The following is a 10000-nucleotide window of genomic DNA, read 5'->3' on the forward strand; positions in this document are numbered from 1 at the left end:
ATTTTGGATTTGTTCACCAAAGTGTCCCATCATTGTGACGTCACCTGCATTTATTTGACACAAAACCTTTTTCCCCCAGGAAAGTTTTCCCGGAGCATTTCTCTTAATGCTCATTACATCATTGCTTTTAACAATCCTCGAGATACTTTGGGGTTGAGGACACTGGCACAACAGGCGTTTTCTGGGCGCGTTCGGTTTGTGTTGGAGAGTTTCAAGACGCTACATCTCAACCAACAAGGATCTTCCCAGAGTCACATTCATATCCCATCGTTTACGTTGATAAGAAAATCTATAAAACCGATGAACCCTTTCTGGCAGATTTCATTTAACACCATGGCTTTGCAATTGTTGCACCGCGAGGAGACAGTAAGCAATCAAAGTGGTGGTGACATGATTTTGCGTTCTGGAAAGATTTCAAAATCTACCGGGAGAAGAAAACAAGAACTCGTCAAGGCTTCCAAAGTCAATCAACATTTACCCTTTCTCTGCACATGTTTTACAAGCAGAGGGAACAGCGGAAAGAGATGATGTCTCACGCTAGTAAGGGACAAATAGAAGCCATCAGTGAAGTCGCTCTTAATCTACATAAAGGGAACATTACGGTTCCAAGTTCATCATTTAAACGCTTGAAACTACACAAGTCAAAACTCCTGTATTTGACTCGCAAGACACGTAGTCTGAAGAACAAAAAAGAAGTTCTCAATCAACAAGGAGGATTCTTGCCAGCTCTCGCCTCTTTGATTGCACCGTTCGCTTTGGATTTATTGGGTAAAGTGTTTAAATGAAGCACGTACAAAAGATGATGTTGGTTCCAGAGCATTTATTGCAAGGCCTTGAGACAGAACATCGCTTAACCTCACCTCCGCAACTCACGACCTTGACGCGCTTGGATCAAGACATGAAACATATCATGGATTCTACTTTGCCCGCAGATCAAAAAGTGGCCTTATTGAATCAACTATTACAACGGTACCAAGGTTTGTCAAAACAAATAAAGAATGAAACGAAGACGAAACCTGCAGGGACAGCGACAACAACTCCAAATGCGCCCACTCCAAACCATTCTCCAACGATATCCGAGGTACAACCCAAAAAGACAGCACACAGGAAACTTCCAGCAACACCCGTTGGTCCATCCAAAATTACTGTCAGGATAGAAACACCGTCTTCTCCTATCGAACAGGAAACAGATCCCTGGATCTTTGAAGCGGGTTGTTAAAAGGTCCTACAGAACACCTATGGTTGCCCGATTAAGGAGTAATACAAAGTGGGAACCTTACTGAACAATAATGATGCAGCGTACTCCAGTGAATAACATTTTTTTCTTCTCGCATTTACGCGTGTGTTATTTATTGTTGCTCTAAACGCGTTGAAATAGTGCATACATAATAGAACAATCATGATGCAGCGAATGCAAGTGAATTACAACATTTTTTTTTCTTCTCTCATTTGCGCGTGTGTGATTTATTTTCGCTGAAAAAGCGTTGAAACAGTGCATGCATAATAGAACAATCATGATGCAGCGAATGCAAGTGAATTACAAAGAGAACTACTCAAAATCCAAAGGTTTTTTCCAAGCGTTTTCAGAAAAGGCTTTATTCAAATCTGTTGAGTAGGCTTTCTTTGTGTCTGTGCACTGAAGGATGTCTTTGTGTATTCTTACATAAAAAGATTGCATTTACCCGTGTTTCATTCAAGCGCGAGGTTGAGAAAAAATTTTCCTTAAAAAAAGGTTGTAACAACGGAGTTCACGTTTGTTTGAAAAGCGTGAAAGAGTTGAGAATGCTCCTCTTTTCCACATAAAACAACTTTTTGTCGTCTATATTCTTCCTTCTTTACGCTTCGATTGCCTCTATGGAAATTTAGTTTAAAAAGGAACAAAGCGTTTGTGGACTTGTCCAGGCGTGTAAAGCCTTTTGTGTATGTGTTTTAAAATTCTGTTTGACTCGCTTCAAAACAATAGGTATTTGCGTTTTTATTGGCTCTCGATGAGGTCATGGTTGTTTCTGATTGGTTTCCGATGAGGTCATCTGGTGTAATTGTGATTGGTTTCTTTTCCTTAGTCTTGTCTTTGCTTTGCTGCGATCTCTTGTTCACAGTTCAACTCCAGAGCAGGACAGAGCTCTCTTTCTCTCTCCAATCCATGCTAGTAGCATACCGATAAAAATGATATGCACACATAGTACTATTTTATGCGGACCTTACGAAACATTATTTCAGGGTTACGCACGTGTTTTTGTTTCACGTGTTAGGGTTACAGCTGCGTTGCTAACGTGTTGTTTCACGTGCTATGGTTCCAACCGTCATTGCATCATTGTTAGGGTTACAACTGCGTTGCTCACGTGTTGTTTCACGTGTTAGGGTTAGAGCTGCATTGTGTCCTTGATTGTGCCCCAACTTGTCCCTAATTTATGCACGCCCTGCGGCATTGTTTTCGTGGTTATAATATATGTACATGGAATCGAGGTTTTTGGGTCTGAATAATCCCATACAACTACTCTCATTGCCTCATAAATAGTGTACACTCTGCCCGATTATGCACAACATCCACTTGGCCTTTTGACATCCCATTGAAAAGAACCGGTAAAATACTCGCGGACTGGTCGATTTCTCTGAAATTTGAAAGGATGTTTGCAAACCAATATAGGAATTATGAAGCGAAAACAACGTCTTCAATCCTTTCTTAGTGTGTGCAATTAACGTTTGCTCAGAGAAACTGCAAGACATGCATGAAATGCTGGAAAACGTCCGTCAGAGCAATTTGCAGTTAGTTTTTTGCAGACTATTTATTTAAAGAAGATTCGAGTGAATTTTACTCAAGAGCGTGTTTTGTTATCCACGTCACCAAGCAAAAGTAGTAGTTTGATTTGGTACAGGTTGTTGGATCGGAAATAACGTGAATCTATGCAATGCAGGGATGACTGGGGTACAAAGTGAAACCAGTGAGAGTGAAAATCTAGCGTAGCGAGAGGGAAAAGTTGTGAAAACCATTCTTTTAATTAATCCGGCTAAGTAAAATTGAACTCTCCTCTTACCAGCTACACTAGCACTGAAGCAGCTGCATAGTTTCGAAATTAACAGTGCTGTGAATGATGCGATGATCTCCCTCTATAGGTAGCTAATAAACACAAACATGAAGACGTGAAACAACGAAAGAATTGACACCCGCGGATGATAATCGTACAAAGAGCAGCTGAAAGAGATAGAAATTTCAGGTATTTCCAACATACCCCTAATGGGAGTTCTGTACTGACGATTCCATCATGTTGTCAACATGCAAGATTTTGATTGAGTATCTTATTCATAACATTTCCAGAGCACTGAATCCAGAATTTTTAATATTTAGTCATTAAAAATCTCACACTGAAACCTTAACACAGCTCCCATCGCGTTGGTTGCCCCACCGCATGTTATAAATCCGGATTTTCATAGAACTCTGTACGAATTGAGACTGTTTGAAGCCTGGCGCGCGCTGAAAATCCCCTCGAACGACACTCGACACCTCGGCTGTTATTTTTTGTTGTTGGAAAACTTAGTTTCGTTTTATAGAGGGAGGTAAATTTATTGCTCCAAGGGATCAAGTGAATTGGTTTTAGCCAAGGAAATTCTATTGTCCATTTTGCTGCACCGAAACAAAGTCAACCGATACCTTTCAGGTATTCCGAGTAATTACCCAATAACTCAATTTATTTTGACACGTATAACAAGGATAGAGATAACATGGATTTTGCAACAATTTAACGTTTCAGTCAGTTTATCCCAATATCCCTGAGCTGTAAAAATCTCTTATTTAGGATCCTTTCATTCGCTTCTGTGTTCGTCATGTTTACCCTTTGCGCGAAATATTTGGTTCGCGTGTTCACAAGTTTGTTAATTACAACCTTTCCCTAGTCGTTATCGAACATAACTTTTAACCAATGAAATCCCCACGTCCTAATTCTATTGTGCATTTTTCTGTTCTTCAGGTTTTCAAACCCATTTTATCCCGAGTAATAACCTGGGAGCTCCACTTTTAGGCTTGGCTAAATCTATATTATTATGTTAAAGATTCTAGGTAGTTTTTTTTGGCAACCAAGTGTCAATTTACTGAGAGCCTGAACTTTTCCTTGAATAATGAAGTACAAAATAGACAAGCTTTCTTTCAAATAATTCTTGGCTATGGGGCGCCGTTTGTAAAAAAAATATTTAGGACAAATTTGTGACATTTTTTCCTTATTTAGCAATAATTAAAACTACCAGATACTACTTATAAATAAGATGCAAAACTTGTGGGATGATATGTAAATAATTGTTTTAGGCACATCCTGATTTATAAATAATTTAATCGCAAAATGAATAATACTGAAATAATGAATTACACAACTTCAATTATTTATAAATCAGTCTGTCTGTAAAATATTTATTTACATATCATAAAGTTATACAAACCAGTTGTAAATTTATTATTTATAAACAATAAACTCCACCTCGTGTGTAAATACATTATTTATAAATAATGAAGTTTACCTAGAGTGAAAATCCATTATTTATAAATAATGAAATTTTACCTCGCTGAGTATGGGGTCTCTGACATACTTATTAATAGCTATTTTTATATTTTAATGTCTGACCTCTGATCGTCGTCGAATTGCTGCTCTTTTATCATTCGATTCCCTGCTGTTGTAGGTTTCACCGAACGAAAATAGCTCTCGCTCTCAAGGAAACACGGTCGTTCCTGTGGTGGCTGATGCTTCCAGCACAAATCAGCAGACAAATCAGTTGTGTAATTCATTAGTTATATATAATTCATTTCTTGATCCAAATTATTTATAAATCAGGATAAATAATTATTTACATATCATGCGACAAGTTTTGCGTCTTATTCATAAACTAGACGCTCCATGAGCGTACACTGGGTTATCTGTGGTACGTGTTACTCAAAAACAGAAGGGACTGAGTTGGGTGTTATTGAACTGCAGCGTTCCAGTCAATTGTTTCAAGTCGGGGGTCATTAAGACCATTTAAGGGGTCACCCAGAAGTCCTGCCAGCAGAGGCCCTTTGGCTGACACGTTGATACGATGAAACAGATCTTGCTATTAGAGGCAAAAAAACCCTTCATATTTCAATTGCGCGCGTGCAAACCAGACACAATCGGTGTCAAAGCATATGCCGTTAAATAAATTTCTGACAGTTTACATCAAACCCTTTTTGAAAGAGCCTTGACCGTAAATAATAAAGCACATAAGAGAAAACAAGCTTTCATTCAAATAATTTTTCACTGTCACATTTCCATTTTTTTTTTACCTTTGCAGAGTTGAGTACAAAATAAATGTAAGTAGCCAGACAACTTAGATGTGAATTCAGTAGGCACTGTGATGCATTCAAGGCGTTCGATTCCTTCAATGTTTGTGAAATCCATAAAAGAAATGCTATTTGATTTCAGTGTTGTATATAATACCAAGTTAGTAAAATATTAGAAACAAAGCTCACTTGAAATCCAACGGTGAAAAATGTTGTCGAAGACCAGTACTCGTCGCTTTAAAGATTCCAGATATTTATTTTTCACCGCCTGTCTTGTTCATCCAATTGACGTTCCATTCTTGAGCTCCATGAGGGTATATTTTGTTGAAAGGTCCACTAAAACGCTATTCGGGTTACAATGACTTTCGATGCCATTGAAGGTTAACAAGAATTCGTGAAATTTCCAATTGTTACCGGAAGACTGTGCAGGGTTGAGTACAAACAAACACAGACAATATAGATCACAATCACAAATCCACTTATGGTGTTCGATTCCGTCACTGTCTTTGTTGAACCCATACTGAGTTACCAGAGAATTTTTCATTTGTTTTCAGTGTTGTACATAACAGCACACTTGGCAAAATATTAGAAATAAAGCTCACTTTGATTTCGGCTCGACGGGCGACAGATTTTTGTCGAAGTCCATTACTCGTCGCTTTTAAGATTCCAGATATTTATTTTTCACCGACTGTCTTGTTTATCCAATTGACGTTCCATTCTTGAGCTCCATAAGGTTATATTTACTCGGAATACCCGAGTTATAATCTTTAGTTTTCTGTTCAGCAAATGGACAATAGAATTACGAGGCGGTGATTTCATTGGTTAAAAAGCAATGAACTACACCCCTTTGAGCAATACATTTGACCTCCCTCTGTGACAAAACAACTGCAACAATAACAAATAAATTAAACACAGCCGCGAAGGAGAAGATGTCCGAGAGCGACAGACTTGAAACAGCCTCTCGTCCTACAGAATTTGATGAAAATCCGAATTTATAACCAACAGTGGAGCAACCAAATGATGGGTTCTATGTTAGGGCTTCAGTGTGACACATTATCGTCGTTTTCACCTAAACGTGGACACGTCACGTGGAAAACATGCTCTAACTGGTTGCAAACGTGACAAGTTTTGTCTGCGATCATTCGAAGTTTGAGGGATGTTCATGCAAGTTTTCCTAGAATAGCAGCAAGACTGGATATCAAAGACTTTTTCTAAGAGATTGACCCTAATCTGATAATGTATACTTCAAATACGTTCAGTCAAACTATCGCACGCAAAAGTTTGCTTATGTTAACGGCTGCCAAACTCAAACTTCAAAGAACATGTTTTCCCGTCGTGTGTCCACGCTTAGATGAAAACGACGGTGTATTTCGTTTGCTGATTCAAAGCCCAAGTTCCACGAGAGGGCAAATGACGGAATGCGATGCACCTAAGATGTGAAAATGCTGAATTCAGCCTTCTGGAATGTTATGAATGAAATATCTACTCTAATCTTACCTGTTGACCGCATGACCAAATCGCCAGTACAGAACTTCCAGCAGCGATATGTTATGAATGGCCGAATTTCTTAGTTTCTTTCTGCCTCAGGTGTTCTTTGTACGAACATCATCCGCCGATGTCTATTTCTTGTTTAAATCAATTGATAGTTTTACGATCTTCATGTTAGCTACCTAGAGCTGGAGGCTATCATCATCATTCACAACACTGTTAATCTGGAACCTTTGCAGCTCGATACCGGTTTTCACTTACCCATATTAAGACTTAATTACAAGAATAGTTTTTCACATGTTTTCTGTGTTGCTACACTAGTGCTTCACCCGCCTTTGCCTCACCGGCTGCTTTCACTTGAAACCAGTTTATCTGATGTCCTGCTACATGCTAAAAAACAGATATAAGGTCCTCGTTATTTCCATTCCAAACCCTTGTTCCAAAACACACTATTCCTAATTAGCTGTGTCACCTGTTGAAGGGAAATGACAAAACATAGACCCCCCTTTTTGGACCGGGTCCATGGACCCGGTCTATGAACCCCTATTTATTATTATTATTATTATTATTATTATTATTATTTTCTAAAAAGTGTCCCAAAGCATGTTAATGAGCTTTTTAACCTCAGAAAGGATGATTTCGTGACAAAGGGGATGTGTTCACTTTGTGACAATGTTTAGATTGGGTATCAGTTACAAATTGTTTCATTTTGTCATTACTAACAATGATTACATTAGCCAAAGAGAACAATAACAATGTCTGTTCATTTATCACTGGTATTTTATTGTTATAAAATATGTTAACGTTTACATAAATTGTTCATGTTGGGGCTGGCTAATTTGGGAGTCCATTGTTGGATACATCAGTTGAACTTTATTAGGGCTTACACTAATTTGTAAAACGAAACAAAAGGAACAGAAATACAGATAGAATCCTAAACATTCTTTAAGCTAAGCTTAGGCTTAAACAAAAGTTTTTAGGCTTAATGTTAGCATTGGTAAATGGTTAGGGTTGTACCTGCCCGGAAATTTTTGATCCATTTCGCAAAATAGTAATCTGACCAAAATTACTATTCTGTGAAGCGGATCGAAATTTTCCAGGCAGGTACAACCCTAGTAAGTGTAAGCCCTTTCTAAAATAATATATAAAAAAGTTCTTTCCTGTTCTGGAAAAAAGCTAATCAATTTTATGTCCATGAAATGAAGATAGATAAATTTACATTTAAAAATGATTATTTTGTTATTTATAATATTATCAGTATAATAAGTTGAATAAATGTATGATGTAGTAAGCTATTTTACAAAGATAATTTCATTTTATTATATTGTCTTGATCAGATTGATTGATTATAAAACCATATTTCATAAATTAAATCGATTTTCACACTGGAAAATAATGTGGGTTGGTGTCTTTGATCCCATTCATGGGTTAAGTAAAATCCAAATGGCCTCTTCCATTCTAGCCTGTGCACAGCTGCCCACTCTCCGAAAAAAAATCTGAGAGGAGCGTCTGTGATTTACCGTTGATAATCGTGTTCAATACCGCGTGATTTTTCCTGGAATGTATGGAAAATGGTTTGATTGGGTATTACCCCTCGATCATTACATCATTGAAACAACGAGTTTTGATTGGCTTTAATTTTTATTTCTCCCCATCAACACCGTGAGAGATTTCACGATGAGTTCCTGTGTACTTTGTGCATGGTAAAAAATACGCATAAAAATTCTTTTTGATGGTCAAACAGGTAGGTTTTTCTTTTAAAGTAAGAGCGGAATTGTTATCTATGGAGTGTAAAGTGGAAATCGATTCTACATGCATTTGTAGGAATTGAAAGCGCTCCTGACGAATCTTCACGAGGTGGATATTGCACGATTCAAAAGATTGCTCAGTTGAAAAATGTCCCCTGCTATCCCCTTACCAGTCAATATAATCTCAATGCCTTGCTCGGACCTAGCTATTCTCAAGAACAATCTATAAAGCGTGTTGCCCTGGAAGATTTGAGATGTGTACATATCGAGGAAAATATGAATAGCTCATTGGCAACGATCGAGGTTGCTCTGAAGATCAGAGCCGTACCCGGTTGGAAGACTTGCAAAGGCATCCTTTCCTTGAAAGAGTACTTCTGTGCTATAAAGCTAAGGAATCTTAAAACTATGAGACGCTCTTCAATGCACTTTTGCCTCACTTAACACCGTTTTGAAAGTTTAGCTCCGAAGAAATATGATTTGGTCACCGCAGATAACTCATTAAATTTTGCAAAATTATTCCGAAACAAAATTACTAACGGTAAATTCGGAGATTAGACGTCTCTACACTGCCTACTTCCATTCTTCCCTGGAGCGCATAACATTTTATTTAAAGTTCAAGTAATTTTTTATTAGTGTGGAAGAAAAGTGAAGCAAATTAACATGCTTTGGGACACTTTTCAGCAAAGACGCAAAAAAAAAAAAAAAAAATAGGGGTCAGGTCCATGGACCCGGTCTAAAAGTGGGGTCCTTTCCGTCTGGTGAATTTATTTGCAATTGTTCACCGGTACATTATCCGCGTTATTGCAAATTAAAAAACTACCTCTTCCAAAATGTATCACCCTACTTCTGCGCCATATGGTATTCCGAGTAAACGCTTAAGGAAGCGTCTTGTTTGTTAAAGGACGGTGCCTACTAATTAAAGATATTTTTGCCCCTGTTTGTGATTATGCCGGAAATGTAGATCTTAACAAGTGTTATTGAAATCCAAAAAAAAAAATTGAGGGTAACCACGCATTATTTGTAAAAAGCTTTAAAATACAAAGCAATGTATGGCGTTCTTTCTCTCAAAAATGCATGGTTACCCCCAATTTTCTTTTTGGATACCAAGAGTACTTACTAAGATCTACTTTCTCCGGATAGTTTTAAACCGCGCAAAAATATCCCTGTATTAGTAAGCATCGCCGATAGGAAATCCGAGTATCTCGGGATGCGCAGAACGTATGCGGAATAACAATAGCAGGCACCGTCCTTAAAGATGCACTAAAACGCCATTCGCGTTACAATGACTTTCGACGCCATTGAAGGTTAACAATTAAATGTTCTCCTGTGTGCACCAGAGAAACCTACGCATTACCCCAGCCCCCTCAAATATGACAAATACGCACAGAAGACTCTATGCACAAAGACACCACTTAGCAGGGGAGTGACAGGCAAGACGTTTCATGACACGGAAAAAGAAACGAGATGCTTCCGTGAAGTATAC

Source organism: Montipora capricornis, chromosome 9 (assembly GCF_036669925.1).
Source record: "Montipora capricornis isolate CH-2021 chromosome 9, ASM3666992v2, whole genome shotgun sequence".
In the NCBI taxonomy this organism is placed as follows: Eukaryota; Metazoa; Cnidaria; class Anthozoa; order Scleractinia; family Acroporidae; genus Montipora; species Montipora capricornis.